The sequence below is a fragment of the Musca autumnalis genome, unplaced genomic scaffold, assembly GCF_047663935.1.
Source record: "Musca autumnalis isolate F117 unplaced genomic scaffold, ASM4766393v1 scaffold_3, whole genome shotgun sequence".
NCBI lineage: Eukaryota > Metazoa > Arthropoda > Insecta > Diptera > Muscidae > Musca > Musca autumnalis.
In genome coordinates, this window is record NW_027411866.1 from 72,861,390 (window position 1) to 72,883,197 (window position 21,808).

At 38.9% G+C, this 21,808-nt stretch overlaps 1 protein-coding gene across 1 annotated transcript in view; it reads right to left on the minus strand.

Annotated features, from left to right (window-relative positions):
* The window catches only part of LOC141400145 (uncharacterized), a 406,721-nt gene that overhangs the window by 275,277 nt on the left and 109,636 nt on the right, over positions 1-21,808 (minus strand). Inside the window, exon 2 of the mRNA XM_073979595.1 lies at positions 2,148-2,189. The gene's annotated coding sequence lies outside the window, so the exon portion shown is untranslated. The remainder of the gene's footprint in view (positions 1-2,147; positions 2,190-21,808) is intronic.

Sequence of the window (21,808 nt, forward strand, 5' to 3'; positions counted from 1 at the left end):
TGTATCTTGGCATTTGGAGTTCCCAATGGTATAGAAACTTCCCCACCAAAAATTATGGACAGGTTTTGGTATAGCCTTTATATAACGGTACTACACGATTTCAGGCATTTTAAAGTTTTTATCAAAATTTTCGGCCTAAATTGACTATAATTTTGTTCTAAGTGGTCAAAAAAATGTATTTACTAAAAAGTTTTAAGTGCATTTCTAAAAAAAAACACAGAAACTTAATTTTTTTAAATTTTTTTATTGGTGTATTAAAAATATGTAAAATGCTAATCAACAAAGCTTTCAATCAATACCAAGTAGATATAAAATTAAATATTAATTATTTTAGTTCAGTTCGCTTTAAGTCATTTGTAGGGTATCACATAGTCGGAATATCAATCTGAAGAGAGTTTCGTAGTGGGTATACATCAATCAATGCAATCAATTTTAAAGATATTTGCATTTTTAGTAACTCTTGAAGTAATCGATGGTCATTAATGAAATCAATTTTGAATAAAAATATCAATTACAGAAAGCGACTAAAATGTCTCTACTTAAAGTAGGCTACCCACAAATTGATCTTTAATATTTAATTTAAATACTATTTACAAATATAGTATTTATGTTAAATCCCTTTAGGCATATCTATAGTCCGGTCAAAAAAGACATTGAAATAACAAAAATTCCCACAAAGCTGAATTTTGGTGGAGAGCTAGGGTTTGCCATTAGAAGCAACGTCCTAAAAGTCCCCATCGATCCCATATGTGCAAAAAAATTATTCGCGGTCAAAGGTCAAAATTTAAGGGTTTTTAGGTTTTCGGATTTATTTTTTGAAAACGGTTGATCTAATCAAAAAGTGACTAAAGTAAATATTGTAGACAGAAAAATTATCTACAAGTTTGACCTTTATAATTTTTTTCTTAGAAGGAACCATTCTTGAGATATGGCTGTTCTAAAAAACACATGATTTTTATGCACTTATAAGGGAAATATGCACATATTCAGAGGAACCGGCTAAAATAAGAGAAGTAATCGGGTCTGTCCCCCAAAAAAATATATATTTTCTTGAAGAGCGAAATTATAGCTATCTTCTAAAAAAATTCCAACAAATTCGGAGTGTGTCTAGTAGAGTTATTCAATGTTAGAGTCATTTTATGCAAAAAAAGCCCATTTAACCCACATGTATAATCGAAAGCCCAACGGGAACGACCCCAACGAAAACTCTCCGATTTTTTTCAGGTTTTGTCCGAAGGTAGGGTTTGTTGCGCTGATTACGGAAATGTATAATTTTCAACGGTTGCGGATCCGGTTCGCAGGTTATTAGACCCGAAAGGCCAAATTTAATAACCGGGTTAGACCCGGTTCTACTGAACCGATTATTGCAAGGTGGACATCGTTTGAAAGCTTACGGAAGTATCTAACTCATAGTGTCGTTACTTTAACCGGTTCGCCTCATAATGTACTTACGCGGCTAATTTTTTATTTGATATTTAGATCGAGATATCTCGAAAATGGTAAGTCTTTTTTTAAGAATCATGAAGACCAATCTTATAGACAATTATTGATTCCACAACTTTTACTTTAGCGAGCTTTTGCTTAGTATTACCGTTTTTGAGAAAATTTTAAAAAACTGAATAATGCCTCCAAAAATGACCTTTGACCCCGAATAACTTGTTTTGCACACATGGGATCGATGGGGACTTTTATGACGTTGCTTCTAATGGCCAACCCTAGCTCTCCACCAAAATTCAGCTTTGTGGGAATTTTTGCTATTTCCCCCTTATACGCATGTCTATTTTGACCGGACTATCTACATGTGTTTTCACAATGTTATTGTAGTAAACAAAATAAGATTACTTTGTATTTCGTTGAAAGTAAAACATTTTGAAAGCAAATATTTATTATAGGCATTTAAAAGTTGCATTTCAATACAATGCAAGCACATACATATATTTTCAATTGAACTTTATTCTCCTCCCCGGCATTTCATTCAGCATTCATTTGTTCTGTCAAGATACCATTTTCGAATGAAAATAAATGATGAAATAATTTTATTTGGTATCAATATCTTTTGTTATATTTGTAAAAAAAGTCTAGGAGAAAAATAATAAACGTATTTTTTCTCCCAAATTTCCAGGAAAATTTATTTCTTTTTAACTTACCTTTGAAAATGAAGTTGACAATTATTTGGAAATGGTGCAAATCTGTAGAGAGAGAAGTCAATCAAGGTGAATAATATTAATAAGAAATGCTTTTGGATTGTAAATTAAGACAACCCAAAAAAATTTGTATATATTTGTTATTGTCTGTAAAAAGGTTGTACTGATATGTAAGGACGTTTATTTTTCATCAAAATTTAACAATTCGCAGCTAAGAAATCTAGATTATTTCTTTTTATTTTTAAAATACTTTATATTCCCTGAAAGTCTTAAATATACATGTCGAAATCCTACACAAGCCACTTTTCCTACCACAACAAAAGAAATCCCCAAAATAAACCATATGGTTGTCAGATGTTTTACATTTAAAGGGTCAATTGTTTTTACCTTTTTTTCTGGTTGTTCTGTTAAATAACAAATGTTGGATTAATGCTTTTATGTGACCATTTGATATTTTTCAGCAAACAAATTTGACATTTTATATAGTAAAAACCAAAAATGTTTTACAATCGATGAATTCGAGTTTCACCCTTTCAGAATTCGCGAACTTTTGACATATTCTATATAATATGACTGAATTTTTTTAAAATGAAGTGTTTTAGGAGGGGTCTCATAATATCGACATTAAAAATAATTTACGTGTTCCTTTCCGATTTCTGGCTTAACCTTACATTTATTTGATGGACCTATAAAATATAAAAATATAACTTTATAATTTAGTATAGAAGTTTCTATTATTCCTAGAGTGTTTTGTATTGAGAACGGGATATATCGGTCCACGTTTTGATATAGACCCCGTAGAACCGTACCGCTCGATTTTCTTTATTTTGAAGGTTTACCTTCATTAGCACACCGAAATGACTGAAATTTGGTATTTAGTCTTCATTGGGGGTACAAAACTTTCCATCTGAAATTTGTCGGTATAGGTCCAAGTCTTCATATAGCCCACATAGAATGGTACCTCCCGATTTTCGGTATTTTGAAGGTTGTGTCCTCAATGCCCCACCGAAATGACTGACAGTTGTAGTTAGTCTTCCTTCGGGGTATAAAACTTTCCACCTGAAATTTGTCGGTATAGGTCCACGCCTTCATATAGCCCCCGTAGAACAGTACCTTAAGATTTTCGTTATTTTGAAGGTTTTAGCCTCATTAACAGACCGAAATTGCTGAAATTTGCTACTGAGTCTTCGATGGAGGTGTAAACCTTCCACCTGAAATTTGTCGGTATAGGAGAACGTTTTCACATAGCCCCCATAGAACGGTACTTCCCGATATTTTGAAGCTTGTGGCTTCAATATTCCACCGAAATGACTGAAATTTATTATTTAGTCTTCGCTATGAGTGTAAATCTTTCCACTTGAAATTAGTCTTCGTTGGGGGTATAAAATTTTCCACCTGAAATTTGTCGGTATTGGTCCTCATCTTCATATTATTTTAACAAGTACGCACTGAATAACTGTTTATTCTGTAACCACTAGAATAACTTGTTATTCTATGGCCACTAGGAGTAGAAAAATAAGCTAAAAAAGATATGTTCAATTTTTAGAACAGGTTTTTTTATTATTATTTTATTTTACACTCTGCTTGATTTGAACTTCGAATTTGTAGCGGAACACACTACACACTTTGTTAGGCGTACGAACATCAAGGGGTTGTTTAAACGCTTACATGTGCACCACCAACTGTTTTTTATATTTTTAATAAAAAATTCGCGTACCGACGGCGAGAGTTGAACACACAACCATAGGATTTATAGTCGGACACACACGCCCCGTGCCACCGTAGTAGTTTTACTTTAATACATTACTTTATAATGGGTTACATAATCACTAACGGATCCGAATTTTTGCTGGGCAATATCCCACCGAAACGGCTGAAATTTGGTATTTAGTTTTCGTTGGTGGACTAGTTATCAGTACAGGTCCACGTTTTCATATCACCCCCGATTTTTGATATTTTGAAAGTTTTAGCCGCATTCAAATAACTGAAATTTAGTATTTACTCTTCGCTAGAGACACGAAACATTATAACAATCAAAAAGCGTCTCTTGCAAACAAATCAGACAGTCTATGTCCACGTATTGGTATAGCCCCCATATAACGGTACTGATTACCGTCTTTTATACCCTCCACCATAATACGGAGGGTATAATTAAATTTGTCATTCCGTTTGTAACACATCGAAGTATTCATCGGAGACCCTATAAAGTATGTATATATTCTTGATCAGGCAGCTCGCAATTATTAAGATACAGCTTTGTAATTTGGTATAGAAGTTTCTATTACTCCTAGGATGTTTGGTATTGCAAGTGACCTATATCGGTTCACGTTTTGATATATCTCCCATAGAACGGTACCAAACGATTTTCGGTATTTTGAAGGTTTTAGCTTCATTATAACACTGAAACGGCTGAAATTTTGGTACTTGGTCGTCGTTGGGGGTGTAAAACTTTTCCCCAGAATTTTGTCGGTCTTCATTTGGCCCCATAGAACGGTATCTCTCGATTTTCGGTATTTTGAAGGTTGTGGCCACAATAATCCACCGACATGGCTGAAATTTGGTATTTGGTCATTTGGGGTACTAAACGTTCCATATGAAATTCGACGGTATAGGTCCACGCCTTTATATAGCCCCCATAGAACGTACCTCGGTGTTTTGAAGGTTGTGACCTCAATATACCTCAATAGGTCCATGTTTCGATATAGCCCATGATGAGGTCGACTCCTCAACCTCATCACTAAAAATGCAACCCAAGAAAAACTAAGGAAAAAACCCAAGAAAAGAAAACACGCGGGCTGATGTTGTCTGTTCTACGGTTCGAAAGGAACTCAATTTTATTTTACTACTTTGTTACAACTAGACCTTACATCTCTAATCACTAAACAATACACATGCACTTATTTACTAATGCACGATGTGCCTAAAAGTATATGAACTCCACGCAGTGTGTGCGTTGCGGGTGATAAGGAACAAAGATATTTTATTACCGACCCTTTCTATTTATGGCCGACAACTGTTATGTGTAAAGATGAACAATTCTACAAAATTTTCCAGCCCCCATAGAACCGTATCTCCCGATTTTCGAAATTCTGAAGGTTGTGACGTCAATATTCCACCGAAAGACTGACATTTGTTATTTAGTCTTCCATGTGGTTATAAAATATTCCATAAGAGAACTATCGGTATAGATTCGCGGGTTTCTATATCCCCCATAGAACCGTATCTCTTGATTTTCGGTATTTTGAAGGTTTTACTGAAATATCGGATATTTGCTATTTAGTCTTCTTTGAGACTAAAAACTCTCCGCCAGAAATTTGTAGGTATAGATCGACGTTTCGATATAGCCCCCATGGAACAGTACCTCCCGACATTCGGTATTTTGACTGTTAGCCACATTGTTTTACCGAACTTGCTGAAATTTGGTATTTAGTCTTCTTCATAAATGAAAGCAAACTAATTTTCCATTTTACTTCAGTACAACTTGTGGTGGAGGTTACTTGTTTTAATATTTTGTTACATTTTTCTACAAAATTGGTTAATTGGAAATAGAAAATTTACTCGCAAAAACGATATATTTATATCCAAGATCTAGCCCCCATATTGCATGTTGTCAGAGAATACAAAAGCTCAATTTGAAAAATTCGCTGTGAAAATTGTCAAATTAGTTTTTTTTGAAAAAATTTCTTTATTTGAAAATTTTGCCTGTTAGGGCAGAGCTCATTTTTACTATTAATATTAATTAATTTCTCGTTGGAATCGAGCTTAATGACCATTGATTTTTGCAAGTGACATGTCCTACTCCTCCAAGGAATAAGCCTTAATGTGGAGGAAGAGTTTAGTACTCTCATAAAAGAAAGTAAATCAACTGTTCCTTTTTTCTGCAATAAAATTCGTTATGGAGAGTATAACAAATTTGGCTCGCCGTTCTTACTTGTTTTGGATCACGTTGCCCCTGTGGTCCTATTACAACGGTACAATTTTTGGACAAGTCTGTAGGTTCCGCTACTAATTGAAAAGGCTGGTAAACAGGATTTCGAAGAAGGTCTATATCGGACAACACCATCGTGTACTCACTCCCCCACAAAAGTCAAAATTTTTCGCTTGAATGAAGTTAAGGTTGTCCATGTGATTCTGATTACAATGATATAATTTTTGTGGGCAAATCAATTCTTCCTGAATATTGAACCAAAATAGAAGACAATAGGGGAAGACAATACTTCCAGAGATATGGGCCCAGAAATTACCCATTATTTAGGGCCACTCCTTTATACATCTCTAGTAGGGGCGAGTGTGGATACCATTGTATCGCAGTAGCATCCACCGTACTTAATTTATTTTAAGACTGAATATTATTTTTTTGTTTTAATTTTGATACTTTCTTCTTGTATGCTGTCCTTTCAACCCGGGGATCAACTTGTTTCCTAAAGTTTTAATGCCTACAAAAATAATCCTCCTAACTTAGTCTTTTGTGCAAGCAAAAACTTATGTTCGGGATTTTTACATTACTTGTTTTACACTCACACAGACACACGCATTAAATCTAATCCCCACGAAACCAAAAAACAAGCAAATTACTGGAAAAAATGATTACCCTTATCACACCAAGCAACAATTTTACGCTTTAAATTGAGAATCGAGAATAACATCGCCAAGATTTACATAATTTATAAATTCAAGTGGAGTTACGCACGAATAATACATAGTAAAAAGTTGCAATCAGCTTCAATTTTGTTAACATCAACAATTTTTTTATGGAATTGAATTTGTAACGATTTACGTAATTTAATGTTATTATTTTATGAATTTTATTCGCGGTCTCCATTGCTCCATTGCACGTTGTAGAAAATTTCTCTTAGTTTTTTGTACCATCAATAAGTCGAGGGTGTACATAGATCAATAATGTGCCTCATCGAAAAAATGGTTTTAGGCCTCAAGTATGTTTAGACGAAATCCGTTGCAGACAATTTTGAGTTTATTAAGCCCTGTCAGTCAGTCTGGCTTGCTGGTGCACAAGAAAACTCTCAAACGAACCAACTAATTTGGTCCAAAATTTGGTCCTCGAAATATCTTGCCCAAACTTATGTAGATCAAATTCGAATAAGGCCGATAATGGTCCACTCCTTCCGGTAGCTATTCCAAAAATTTAAAAATGTTTCGCTAAAATGGTGCGCTCGATAACTCTCGAACGCATCGACCGATTTGGTCCAAAATTTGTTTTTCGTAAAATTTCTTTCAGACATAGATCAGGTTATCATCGTTGCCTCGACAATAAATTTGCTTCGGGGGCTAATCGATACTTTCTGAGATAATGACCCGAATGCTCTAAAAACCATGCCGTAATCAACTAAAAAAAGTAAGATAGTATCAGTCAGCTGTAGGGACGGACATATACCCTTAGCCTCTGACAAAGAAGCAGCCAACACAATAATTATGTCGTATATTAAATATAATGATTTTGTATCACAAGTTTGCTTAAAAATACGTGGAAGCTGTAAGTACCGTAATGTGGGGCTACACCAAACCATTACAATGTATCAAAGATTTTTAGTTAGCATACTTCGGATTCATAGGGAACTCGAAATATTAAATTACGTTAAAATAAGTTTGGAAGAATTTTTTAAAAAAAGTTGAATGTTATCTTGCACACTAGCCATTTAAGCAGCCACAAATTCTGGAGCTTTTGCGCCATTATCTCCGGAAGTATGCCAGTAAAAAATCCTTGCTAAATAATGGGTTTTTATAGTACTTATTGGTGGTCGTAACTACTTACCAAACCCCATACTATCCCATTATTTAACAATGGCACTGAATAACTAGTTATTTATGTATCTTTTTCTATTTTTAGAACTGTTGAGGTGGGAATTTGTTTTAATTTCTACACACTTCATATTTTTATTTTGCTCTCTATGGGATTTGATCAGGCGAACTTCTGATTTGTAGCCGAACACACTACACCCTAGGCCACTCGAACAAACATTAAGGGTTGTTTAAACGCTTATATGTACTAACATGTGTACCACCAACTGTTCTTTATACCCTCCATATGAGGGGGGGGGGGGGGTATATTTAAATTTGTCATTCCCTTTGTAACACATCATCGCAGACCCTATAAAGTATATATATTCTTGATCAGGGTAAAATTCTAAGTCGATGTAGCCTTGTCCATCTGTCCATCTGTCCGTCTGTTAAAATCAAGATACAACTCGCAATTTTTAAGATAGAGCTCTGTAGTTTTTATAGAAATTTCTATTACTCCTAGGATGTTTGGCATTGCAAATGGGCTATATCGGTCAACGTTTTGATATTGCCCCATAGAACGGTACCACCAGATTTTCGGTATTTTGAAGGTTTTAGCCTCATTATCACACCGAAATGAGTAAAATTTGGTACTAGTATTCGATGGAGGTATAAAACTTTCCCCCAGAAATTTGTCGGTATATGCCCAAGCCTTCATATAGCCCGCACAGAACGAAACCTCCAGATTTTCGGTATTTTGAAAGTTGTGGCCACAGCCACCCACCGAAATGGCTGAAATTTGGTATTTGGTCTTCATTTGTGGTATTAAACTTTCCATGTGAAATTTGTCGGTATAGGTCCAAACCTTCATATAGCCCTCATAGAACGTACCTCCCGATTTTCGGTGTTTTGAAGGTTGTGGCCACAGCCACCCACCGAAATGGCTGAAATTTGGGGTATTAAGCGTTCCATGTGAAATTCGTCGGTATAGGTCCACGCCTTCATATAGCCCCCATAGAACGGTACCAATCGATTTTGGTATTTTGAAAGCTTTAGCCTCATTATCATACCGAAATGGTTGAAATTCTGTACTTAGTCTTCGTTGGGGGTATAAAATATACCACCAGAAATTTGTCGGTACAGGTTCACACCTTCATAGAGTCCCCATAGAACTATACAGTCCCGATTTTCGGTATTTTGAAGGTTGTGGCCACAGTCACCCACCGAAATGGCTGAAATTTGGTATTAAGTCATTGTTGGAGATAAAAACGTTTCTGACTGAAATTCGTCGGTATAGGTCCACGTTGTGATGTAAATATCCCACCGAAAGACTTAAATTTGTTATTTAGTCTTCCATGGGGCTATAAAATATTCCAGAAGATAATTATCAGTCCGCGGGTTAATATATCTCCCATAGAATCGTACCTCTTGTTTTCGGTCTTTTGAAGTTTTTACCGAAATTTCGGAAACTGGGTATTTAGTCTTCTTTGAGTCTAAAAACTTTCCGCCAGAAATTTGTAGGTATAGATCGACCTTTCGAACGGTACCTCCCGAATTTCGGTATTTTAAAGTGTAGCCACATTGTTTTACCGAACTAGCTGAAATTTGGTATTCAGTCTTCTTCATAAACGAAAGCAAACTAATTGTTCCATTTTACTTCAGTACAACTTGTGGTGGAGGGTATAACAAGTTCGGTCTGGCCGAACTTAACGCCATTCTTATTTGTTTGAGTAGTCATTTGTAGTAGAGTTGTGCCAAAGGAACTATATGGAACTATCTAGTCCACTTCGCAGTTCTAATGGCCCACATTTTTTTCTTTGAACAAACTGCGTATACTTAACATCACACGTTATATTTCATGATGTTACTCATACGTTTTGGAACTAGTACAAGGAACTAGATTACCCAACTTTAATTTGTAGTAGTCCTAAGATGTTTGGCATTGAAAATGGCCCCTTATAACTGTACCATTGAGTGGTATTTTAACTACGTTTTCTAACTGAAATAGCTGTAATTAACCGTAAGTAGGCTCGGCCGTACTTAAAGCTGTTCTTACTTTTTTTTATAATTTTGTTTAGACTTCGTTGATTGGGCTTGTCAATGGAACAATTAGGATCACTGCTATTTATTTTTAAAATTAAGGACTGTTCTTAGCATACTTATTGTTGTTGTTGTTTTTGTACAGTCACAGGCTGAGGGTATATGTCGGTCGGCAACGTTGAGTAAAATTGTTTTCTTGTTTTAAATTTATTTATTTATTAAGTAAATAATCGTTTAGGTTCTTGTTTTCATCATATATGTATGCATGTTTTTGAAGGTTCCAAATCTTAATATATAAAAGAACTTAGTGATAAGTGAGTGAGTGAGTGGGAGAGTGAGTAACTGGCTGGCATATCATCGCCCAGACGAAACCGCTGGAGCTAAAAAGTTGAAATGTTGACTGTGGGTTGTTATTAGTGTGTAGGGATGAGATAAGGCTGGTTTTTTGAAAATTCGTCCTAGAAGTATACGAAAAGTTCTAAAAGGTACTAAAAACTTTATCCTTTGTATTCGGCAAACGGGAAGAGTTAGAATTTGGTATGAGGGTAACTGATGGAGAGTTAGAAAGGTGCACCAAAGGGTTTTTGGATATTCGATGTACACGTGTATGAAAAGAACTAAAAGTTACTAAATTTGGTACTAATTGCTATTATGAACGGATATAGATAGAACCTTGAAATTTAGTATGGAAATCAGGGTTGGGAAGCGGTGTTGATATAAGGAAATGGTTTTGGAAATTCGTACTTAAGTACTAAATTTAGTACAACTTGGATTTAAGTGAACGGATAGAGCTGGAAATCTCAAATTTGGAATTAAGATTACTGATGGAGTGTAGGATTGAAATATGGGGTTAGTTTTGGAAATTCGTACTTATGTATACGAAAAGTACTAAATGTTACTATATTTTGTACAACTTGGCTTTGGTGAACGGATAGAGCTGGAAGCCTCAAATTTGCAATAAATATTACTATTGGCGTGTAATTTGGGATTTATAATTTAGTGCTTTTGTGTACGAAAACTGCTAAATGGTACTAAATGTGGTACAACTTGGTGAACGGATAGAGCCGGAAATCTGAAATACTTTATTACGAGAATTAAAATTTGTGCGCAAGTGTAGAATTGAGATAAGGAGGTTGTTTAAGAAATTCGTTCTTATGTGTACGAAAATTACTAACTTTGGTACAATTTGTGTATGGGTGAACTGATAGAGCTGGTAACCTGAAATTTGGAATTAAGATCTCTGTTGAAGGGTAGTATTGAGATATGGGGGTAATTTTTGGAATTGGTACGTATGTGTACATCATAGTACCAAATCAGGTACAATTTGGATTTGGGTGAACGGATAGAGCTGGAATCCTGAAATCTGAAATTAAGATGTTGGAATGTAGTCGGGTGCCACCGTGGTGCAATGGTATGCACACCCGCCTTGCACGGTAAAGGTCGTGGGTTCGATTCCCCGGCCAGTTAACATCAAACACTTTTCAACGGTGGCAAAATACCCCTCAGTAATGGTGGTGACATTTTCTGAGTATTTCAGCCTTGTACAACTTCTCTACAAGTGGTGTCTTAGACACGCCGATCGGACTCGGCGATAAACAGTAGGTCTCATATCATTGAGCTAATATGAAACGGGGTGCACTCATTGATATGAGAGAAGTCTCCCCTGTTCCGCCTGGGATGTTTGTGGAACAATTATATATATAATGTAGTTACTAAGTATGGCAGAATTAGGATTTCACACAAGTCCTATTAGGATTTCACACAAAACAGAGAAGAGTTAGAGAGTAGGATAGTAGTGAGGAGGTAGTTTTGGAAATTTATACTTATGTGTTCAAAAATTTTCAGATGAAACTAAATTGCGGACCTTTTATAATGAATTTTAGTATTAGGATCACTGTTGGTTTCTAAATTTCGTTCTAAAATTGTGTGTAGGGACAGAGCTGGAATTCTCGAATTTGGTGTTAGAGTCACTGTTGGTGTGTGGGCTTAAGATATGTAGGTGGTTTTGAAAATGCTTACTATGAAAAGTACTAAATGGTACAGAATTTAGTGCGACTTTTTAAAATGTTTTGTCCTAAATAGAAATACCTCAAAAAATGTGGGTCGCTGTTGATGTGTAGGAGATCACCTCTATTTACGGCCGAGTTTTTGGAGAATCGAACTAAAATAGGTATTAGTACAACAAAATTTTCAGTGTTCCCTACACCACAATGTGGAAAAGGTATTATAAGTTTGTTTTTCGAAAAATTCATGTAACACCGCGAAATATTCGTCGTAGACCCCCCATGTGGTATACCAAAATTCATATCTCGAAGAGATAAATATAAAGCGACGGTCTATCCGTCCATTATATGCACGCTACAGGCCGCAATTATGGACCAACCTACACTAAATTTTGTATGGAGGTCGGGTTCAGACCCCTATAGTTTTTGGCGAAGATCGTGTAATATTTAGGGGGTGAAATGGACCAAAAACAACATTTTTATGCAATTTTGTAGCGGCTCTGTAGGTCGCAATGGTAGTAAGGTTTGGGTTTACCACTGAGAAGTAGCTTGCTATTTAACGTGAAGATCAGATAATATTTAGCGGGTTAAATGGATCCGAAATTTTTTGGTAAAGTTGTTAAACCCATGTAAGATATATTTGAAAGAGGAACGCTTGACCTTTCCATTTCCAAGTTTCATCAGATTCTTTTCTATTCTATGATCATTGTTGATTCAGAATCTGCAAAAACTTCTCAGGTTTAAGCACCTTCCACCTTAAGTTAGTTAAGGCGCACCGTGCATGACATTGTTTTGTAAGGAGGCGATACCCGCGCCGGGGATAACGATCTTGGCGCGATGCGGGGGCTAGACGCCACAATCTTCCACTCAGCTTCTTAGAGTGTTGATTTGGGGGTTGTGACCGACCAAAGGATTTGGTCTCCACAGTCACAAACCAAAACAGTACACTGAAAACACGTAGTGTATCTTTTGGAATGTGTGACACATATTTGGTAGCGATCTCCTACCAAATAAAAAAAATTGCTGAAATCCCCTAACACCGAGATGTTAAGCGACCACGTGCCCATCGGTGTTCTCAAGGTTTGCAGTTAGGGTACCAACTGAATTTGAACGGAGCCTCGTTGATACCCGGGCGACTCAACGAGTAATTATCATGTCCTTGCCGTGGTAAGGAGGCTATACCGCGGTAGACCTCAGCTCCTACACAACTCAATATCCTATGGACATTCAAAATTGAAACAAAAAAACCAAAAACCAAAAAAACCCAAAGACCTCAAAGTGAACCTTCGACTGATTTAGGTGTGGATGCCTTAGCACCCTCAATCTTTACACTCACAAGTGCAACCTCCTCACTATCCCTGACAATTACGAATATGGACATTGACAACGAATCCCCTAATGTTACGGCCAGCAGCTCTAACTCTGCTACAAAGCGGACTGAAAAAATGGGCGGGGACGACACTCCGGAACTGGACCAGCTTGAATAGACAGAGCCTAGTACTCCTCAATTTAATTGAGGATAGCGTCCCCTTGACACTCGAGGAGGAAAGCATACCGGATGAAATTTGGGAAAAATTATCGCTGACTGAGGAGGAGGAGGAAGATATGGACACGATAGTGATCCATGTCCCTACCTCTAGTCTAGCTAATAACCCCCCATCCGGTGATGCTTTGGTGTCGGATAATCCCCACAAACCTCTGCTTCTAAGACAAAAAACAGTAGAGAAGGAGAGTGGTGCAAGCGAAGAACCTATCGTCAAGATGGATGAGTCGTTGAATCCACAGACCTCCAACTCTGCCAAAGCCAAGGAAGCAAGAGACAAAAAATCATACCGAAGGGCAACTAATTATTGCAATTGGTATGCCAATAAGGACCCCAACACCATCAGCGTAAGGGAATTTCAAATGATACGTTCCAACCTCAAGTTCGTGAGGAGATTTGAAAGAGAATATCCTCACGTAACAAAGAGGGAAGTGCGTGTCAGTGAAATCCCTACGTCAAGAGCGGGAGTAACCCCCATCGAAACCTCCGAATAGGTGCCGAAGGGAGGAGACTTCAGCTCTGATAAGGACACCCTTTCTTCCAATGCGGCAACGTCGCAGCCCTCAAAGAAGGCTGAGAAGAAGTCAAAAAGGAAGAAGAAGGGATCCAAATCCTCTGGGAAGGTATCAACTGATTCTGCAGCTGGCCCAACTTCTAAACCCCAAAAAGGGTGATAGAGGTGAGTCGGCTGATGAAAAATAAGATACCATCCGACACAAGTGGGAACACGAGCGGGCGGAACAGTGATGGGTCAGTGACGGCATTGACTTCCTCAAAGGATAACGGACCTCGGGCGACCGATCCAAAATCACAACCAATGGTTGTGAAGAGGATGAGGTCGTCTGAGGAACAACCTCCTTCTGCGAAGAAGTCTACGTTGTCACAGCCGGTCTATCCGTCGGCATCGTTTGCTTCGGTGACGAGGAAGGCTAGAGAGAGGATCACTAATGAAAAGGTTAAAGCCTCTTCCTTTAGTGATTTTTCTCTGAAGCCTTGTACGTCTGGAAAGACGAGTAAGGATACCGGGGAACATACATAGTGCTCTGTAGACTCCATGCTCATCTGTAAAAGCGAGGATAAGGTAAAACCTAGTGCTGTGCAGACTCCCTGCTCGTCCACAAAGGCGATTAGGGACAACGAGGAAACTGGTGTTTTGCAGAATCTAAGCTCGTCTGTGAAGGCGAGTAAGAAAAATTCAGGACCTAGTGGTCTGGAGATTCCCTGCTCGTCCGCGAAGGTGAGTATGGACAACGCGAAGCCTACAGCTATGCAGACTCCTTGCTCGTCAAATCCGAAGCAGGATGACATCGCTGCTCGACGGATTGTCCCGGGTGAGATCCGGCTGGCAATCATAGACAGGGTTGATCCCAATGGACGTATCAGTGACTGTCATTGGTTGCTAGTTGAGGGTCGTCTTCGGGACATTCTCATCTCGGTCGTGGTTGAACAGGCAAATGTGCGGCTGGGCCAGTCTGATCTTTACAAGGGAGTAAAGGTAATTAGCTGTGAAAACAAGGAATCGGCAGATTTCCTTGTTAAAACAGTTAATGACATTGTCTCTGTTTGGGAAGGTAGCAACCTTCAGTGGAGCTAGGACGAATACTGAAGTTGATTGAGAAGCAGAACGTCAGTCTTCAGATGGGAAATTGGAGGATTCTCGGTTCCTTTAAGAAGAACGACGGACTGGTCATAAAATTCGCCACGGACAAGTCCGGAGAGGACTTTCTAAGCAGTCGTGGAGAAGTGCTGAACTTTGGATTAGGACGATTATGTTTCCGAATCCCACCAAAGCACCAGTAGGTGAGAAGCGGCAAAAGCTTAGCTTTGTGCAGATAAACCTGCATCATTGCAAAGCTGCTGCTGCTGAACTACTGAAAAACCTCTTGACTCAAGACATCGATATCGCTCTAGTCCTGGAACCTCATTTATATAAATATAAGGTGAGTGAGCTTAGCGGCAAGAACTATTCTGTTTTCGCTGCCTCAAATAGGGACAAGGTGAGGACATGTGAGGCGCTCAGCGCCAAAACGGCCTAACCCACATAGAAATGATTCTGAGAAAAAAGAAGTTGAAAGAAAACATGTTTTTAAAATATTTTTATATTTTTTTATTAATCATAAATACATGTTAGTTGTAATATTTGTTTTAGGTTAATCATTGGGTGACGTAGGGGATGGAAGATACCAAGCAACGGTCCTGACCGGTTTTAACATGGCAAAGCCCAGGATTTATCTTGGTCCCTCTTTCATCTCAAGTGGACACTGACCTCCCCGTGGTGTCACCTGGGGAACTGCCTTTAACACCCGTTAAAGGTAGTGAGCTAACATGTGCCGCGCGTTCTCCCATAAGAACGTTGAAAACTTGGGTTTGGGCGTCGGGCTAGTAACCCTCCCCTAGAAAAAACGGCATACTATGAAAAAACGAAAGAAAAGAAAAACAACCCCCTCTAAAGTTGACGAACCCCGCAGACGTTTTAAGGACCATGATCTGCGAATCTGCACCTGGAATGCTCGCACTCTTTATAGAGAAGGTGCAGTCTTCGCATTGGCAGACGTACTTGAAAATTACAAGGCCGATATTACTGCCATAGAGGAAATACGATGGATTGGGAAAGGCGTCACAACAACACCTAAAGGTGACGCACTGTATTACAGCTGCCATGACGTAAAGCATGAGTTTGGTTGCGGATTTGTAGTTAGTCGGAGACTAAAACATCTGGTATCCAGCTTCACTCCAGTGAATGAAAGACTTGCTGCAATTCGAATAAAAGCTAAATTCTTCAACATCAGCTTTATTTGCGCTCATGCTCCCACTGAAGAAAAGGACGAACAGACCAAAGACATATTTTACGAGCGCTTAGAAGAAACATATGACATTTGCCCTGCACATGACATTAAAATCATTCTAGGCGATTTAATTCCAAAATTGGAAAGGAGAATATCTTTGGCCCAACAGTCGGGAAATTCAGCCTCCACAGTGAAACATCTGACAATGGTATGAGGCTGATGGACTTTGCAGCTGCAAAAAACATGATAGTTAGCAGTACCAGATTTAATCATCTCGATATTCATAAGGGCACCTGCCTGTCTCCAGATCAGGAAACAAGAAATCAAATTGATCATGTTGTGATAGATGGAAGACATTCATCGAGCGTGTTGGATGTACGATCGTTCCGAGGCGCAAACATTGATTTGGACCACTACCTTGTTGCAGCAAAGGTACGCACCCGCTTAAACGTAGCAAACAAAGTACGAACAGACACAACACGAAAGTTAGACATCGGTAAGCTGCAATCACAACAGATAGCCACAGCATATTCCACTCAACTAGCCCAATTGCTTAATCAAAGGACTCCTCATCCCGATAACATATCAGTGCAATGGCAAAGCATTGCCCACTCCATGCAAACAGCCGCAAAATCCATACTTGGATACCAGAGGCCTCCACCAAGGAATCCATGGTATGATCAGGAGTGTCGTGCTGCCACCGAAGAGAAAAATGCGGCATATAGGGCTACTTTACAATCCGTAGCAACGCGTAGCGCACGAGAGAGATACAGGGAGAAAAGGAGAGAGGAGAAACGTCTTTTCCGCAAGAAAAAGAGAGCGATGGAAAAGCGGGAGTGTGAAAAAATCGAGATGTACAGGAGCCAGAATGAAGTCCGAAAATTCTACCAAAGAGTCAAGCATCAAACTGATGGCTTTGGCACAGGCACATCCTCCTGTAGAGACCAGCAAGGTAATTTGGTAACTGATACAGATAGTGTACTCAGGATATGGAAAGAAGATTTTTCAAAACTGTTGTTATCCAATAGCAGCGAAGACGACGAAGATACCACAGTCCCAATCCCAGAAGATGGTATTGAATGTATACCGCCCAGCCAAGATGTGGTAAAGACAGCAATAAATCGGCTGAAGAATAATAAGGCAGCAGGAGCCGATGGCTTACCAGCCGAGCTGTTCAAAACCGGAGGCGACACGCTGATAAGGTGTATTCATCAGCTAGTTAGCACCATCTGGCAGGAAGAACGAGTACCCGATGATTGGAATCTGTGTATCCTGTGCCCCGTCCACAAGAAGGGAGATAAGACTGTATGCTCTAACTATAGGGGCATAAGTCTACTCCCTATTGCCTACAAGATCGTGTCAGGGATATTGTGCGAACGACTAAAGCCAATGGTCAACGAGATAATTGGACCATACCAATGCGGCTTTAGACCTGGCAAGTCCACCATTGACCAGATATTTACCCTGCGGCAAATCCTGGAGAAGACCCAAGAGATGCAGATCGACACCTACCACCTTTTTGTCGATTATAAAGCAGCCTTCGACAGCCCGCTGCGTTCAAAGGTATTCCAAGCCATGTCTGAATTTGGTATCCCCGCAAAGCTCATCCGGCTTTGCAAAATGACATTAACTGACACGAGGTCCTCAGTTAAAATAGGAAAAAACCTTTCCGAAGAGTTTGGTACCAAAAGAGGTTTCAGACAAGGAGACAGCCTTTCGTGTGATCTCTTTAACATCCTGCTGGAAAAGGTTATACGAGAGGCAAACGTCAAAAGAAGTGGCACAATCTACACCAATAGTCACATGTTACTTGCTTATGCTGATGATATAGACATCATAGGCCGATCAGTAAAAGAAGTAACTGATACCTTTATGAAGGTCGAAGGAGAATCTGCTAAAGTGGGTCTGGGGGTAAACGGTGGGAAGACCAAATTGATGGTGTCGACGCGCAATGCGTTCATTGAGCTCGGACCGACTGTGGAAGTTGCTTCCTATAATATTGAGGTAGTAAAAGACTTCGTCTACCTCGGCACCTTCGTAAACACAACAAACGACATCAGTTGTGAAATAAAAAGAAGAATTGTATTGGCCAACAGATGCTACTTTGGTTTAAGTAAGCAGTTTAAAAACATAGCCACATCTCGTCAAACAAAAATAACGCTCTACAAAACACTGATACTACCCGTGCTTATGTATGGCTCCGAAGCCTGGGTACTTGCGCAAGCAGACATGGCAGTGCTTGGTGTGTTTGAGAGAAAAATTCTTCGAAAGATATACGGACCAATCTGCGTTGACGATGAATATCGACGTCGCATGAACCACGAGCTGTATCTGCTGTACAACGACATCAATGTTGTTAAACGTATCGAGATGCAGCGATTGCGTTGGCTAGGCCATATCATAAGAATGAGCGATGATGACTTGGCAGGCCAAGGAATAGATGGCGCAAACAAGTGGATGATGAGATGAAAAAGCGCGGTATTCCAGAAAGCGAAGCAACAAATAGAGAGAATTGGAGATCTTTTCTTAGTTCGGCCTATAGAACAAATGTTCTGTAATGGGTCAGCTAAGTAAGTATTAGTTTACATAGATGAAGACTTTTTTAAATAGTTAATAAAAAATTAAAGTGCTTTTGCCGTTTTTGCATACATTTATAAAAATATATTACTATTTGTATGTCGTCAAGCTTAATCTCATATTTGTTGTTTTGAAATTTAAAAACAACAAGTTAAAAGTGGGATGTAGTTAAAATTGATAACTTTTGGGGATGGCAGAGAATACTAGTTTCGGCCAACGCCACTTGGACTCATCAGTTCTCTTAGTTCTTTCTATTGAAACAAAGAACCCTTCCCCAATTTTATGACGACTCGAGCTCAAGAATAAGTGAGAACTAACACAAATGCCAGAGGTGAGTGCATTTTCAATTTTATTTAAAAAAATAATCTAAGAATCTGTAATAGGGGTAACACTCCCACGTTTCAAAATAGATTAAGGGGGGAAGTCATTGACATAACCCTGACCAATCTCTATACTAGGGGTAACACAGAACCCTCATAGAAATCCCAGGAGGAAGTGGAAGTAACACTCTCCATACTGTCGAGGAGGTTGAGAGAGCTGTGGATTCCCTAACCAAAATCTTTCTGACGAGCTATGAGGACTCTTGTCTAATCACCTATCCGGGGAAGAAATCCCTACCGGTGTGGTGGACCAAACAATTAGCCAAGCTGCGTAAAGCAGCAAGGCAATCTTACAATAAAGCCAGTAAGACGAAACTCAGTACGGATTGGGATGCCTACAAGGTCAATTTCAATAAGTACAAGAGTGAAATCAAGAAAGCTAAGCGAAATTCTTGGGTTAGTTTCAGCTAGTCGCCAGAAGGGGTTAGTGAAGCTGCAAGGTTCCGTAAGTTACTATCTAAGGACCCAAAATCCATAGGTAGTATCAAACGGATCGATGGTTCCTGGACTTACTCCGGTCTAGAGACTTTGGATCTGCTGTCAGGGGTTCATTTTCCCGGTTGTATTGACTTCGACGGAGCCTTGCCAACAGCAAGTCACAGTCGAGTCCGAACTGTCGAAGATGAACAGCTGATTGACAGAGTAACTAATCACACAAGAATTCGGTGGCCGATCAACAGTTTCCAGCCTTATAATTCACCGGGACCGGATGGTATAATACCGGCAATGCTACAGAATGTGGCTGAGCCGGCGCTGTCAATCCTGATAGAAATTTTTAAGGCTTGTTTATTGTTATCGTATATACCTGGTCTGTGGTGCCAACGTGGTGCAATGGTATGCACACCCGCCTTGCACGCTGAAGGTCGTGGGTTCGATTCTCCGGTCAGGCAAACATCAAAATTTTCAACGTTGGCAAAATACCCCTCAGTAATGTTGGCGACATTTTCTGAGTATTTCAGCCATGTAAAACTTCTCTACAAGTGGTGTCTTAGGACACGCCGTTCGGACTCGGCGATAAACTGTAGGGCCCATATCATTGAGCTAATATGAATCGGGGTGCACTCATTGATATGAGAGAAGTCTCCCTTGTCCCGTATGGGATGTTTGTGGAACAATTATATATATACCTGGTCTGTGGAAGGAGGTTAAGGTGACCTACATCCCCAAAGTGGGGAAGCCAAGTCATACTCTACCAAACAAGTGAGGAAAGGCTATAGTCGGTACGGGGCCGACTATGTGATACCCTACACCACTATCCGTGTGCATAATCTTTTCACTCGAAAACATTTCTTTTAGGGAGATACGAAAGTTTTCACCTATCTGGCTTTTATACCGAATGACTTAAGGCGAACTGAACCAAAGTAATTAATATTTAGTTTTATATTTGAATACTACCAACATTACCAACATCAATATTCTTCTATCTCTGTGAGAAAATTTCGCTATGATCCGATCAAAATTCCGACCTGTAATGTGATTACGATATCATCGTTGTGTGACCACCTACGACAACCTACGTTACATCGTTTCAAAGGTGATATTTTCTACTTTCATTGTTTTGCTTTTGATATACCCCATATAGAAGCTGAGATATTCACTTTGGAAAAAAACGTTGTCATTTTATCCACCTAAGTTTTTTGCCCTTTCCGACCCCTAAATATTATCCGACCATCACCAAAATCAATAGGCTTCTTCCCCTCCAGGACCCCTATCAACATGCAAAATTTCGTGACGATCCGGTCAAAATTGCGACCTGTAGCGTGATTTCCAAAAAAATGGAAAAATGAGATGTATTACCGACTATTGCAATATCTCCGTTATTTGGTCACCTACGCCGACCTAGTTTGCATCATTGTAAAGATCTACTACTACTTTCACAGTCAGGCTTTGCTTTTGGAAAGAACCCAACCAAAGTTGTGATATTCGTCATTATAATTAAAATCGCAAGAATGAAAATTTGGGTTTTATTTGCGACTATTGTAATATCTTCGTTGTTTGATCACCTACGAGAACTTACTTTACATCATTAGAAAGGGGATATTTTCTACTTTCATTGTCAGGTATTGCTTTTGGTATATCCCATACAGAAGCTCAGATATTCCCTTTGGAAAAAACGATGTCTTTTTATCCAAATAAGTTTTTTGAACATTACGACCCCTAAATATTATCCGGCCATCACCAAAATCAATAGGCTTCTTGCCCCCCGGGACCCTCATCAACACCCAAAATTTCGTGACGATCCGGTCAAAATTGCGACCTGTAGCGTGATTTCCAAAAAAAATGGAAAAATGAGATGTATTACCGACTATTGCAATATCTCCGTTATTTGGTCACCTACGCCGACCTAGTTTGCATCATTGTAAAGATCTACTACTACTTTCACAGTCAGGCTTTGCTTTTGAAAAGTCCCCAATTAAAGCTGTGATATTCGTCATTATAATTAAAATCGCAAGAATGAAAATTTAGGTTTTATTTGCGACTATTGTAATATCTTCGATGTTTGATGACCTACGAGAACTTACTTTACATCATTAGAAAGGTGATATTTTCTACTTTTATTGTCAGGTCTTGCTTTTGGTATAACCCATATAGAAGCTGA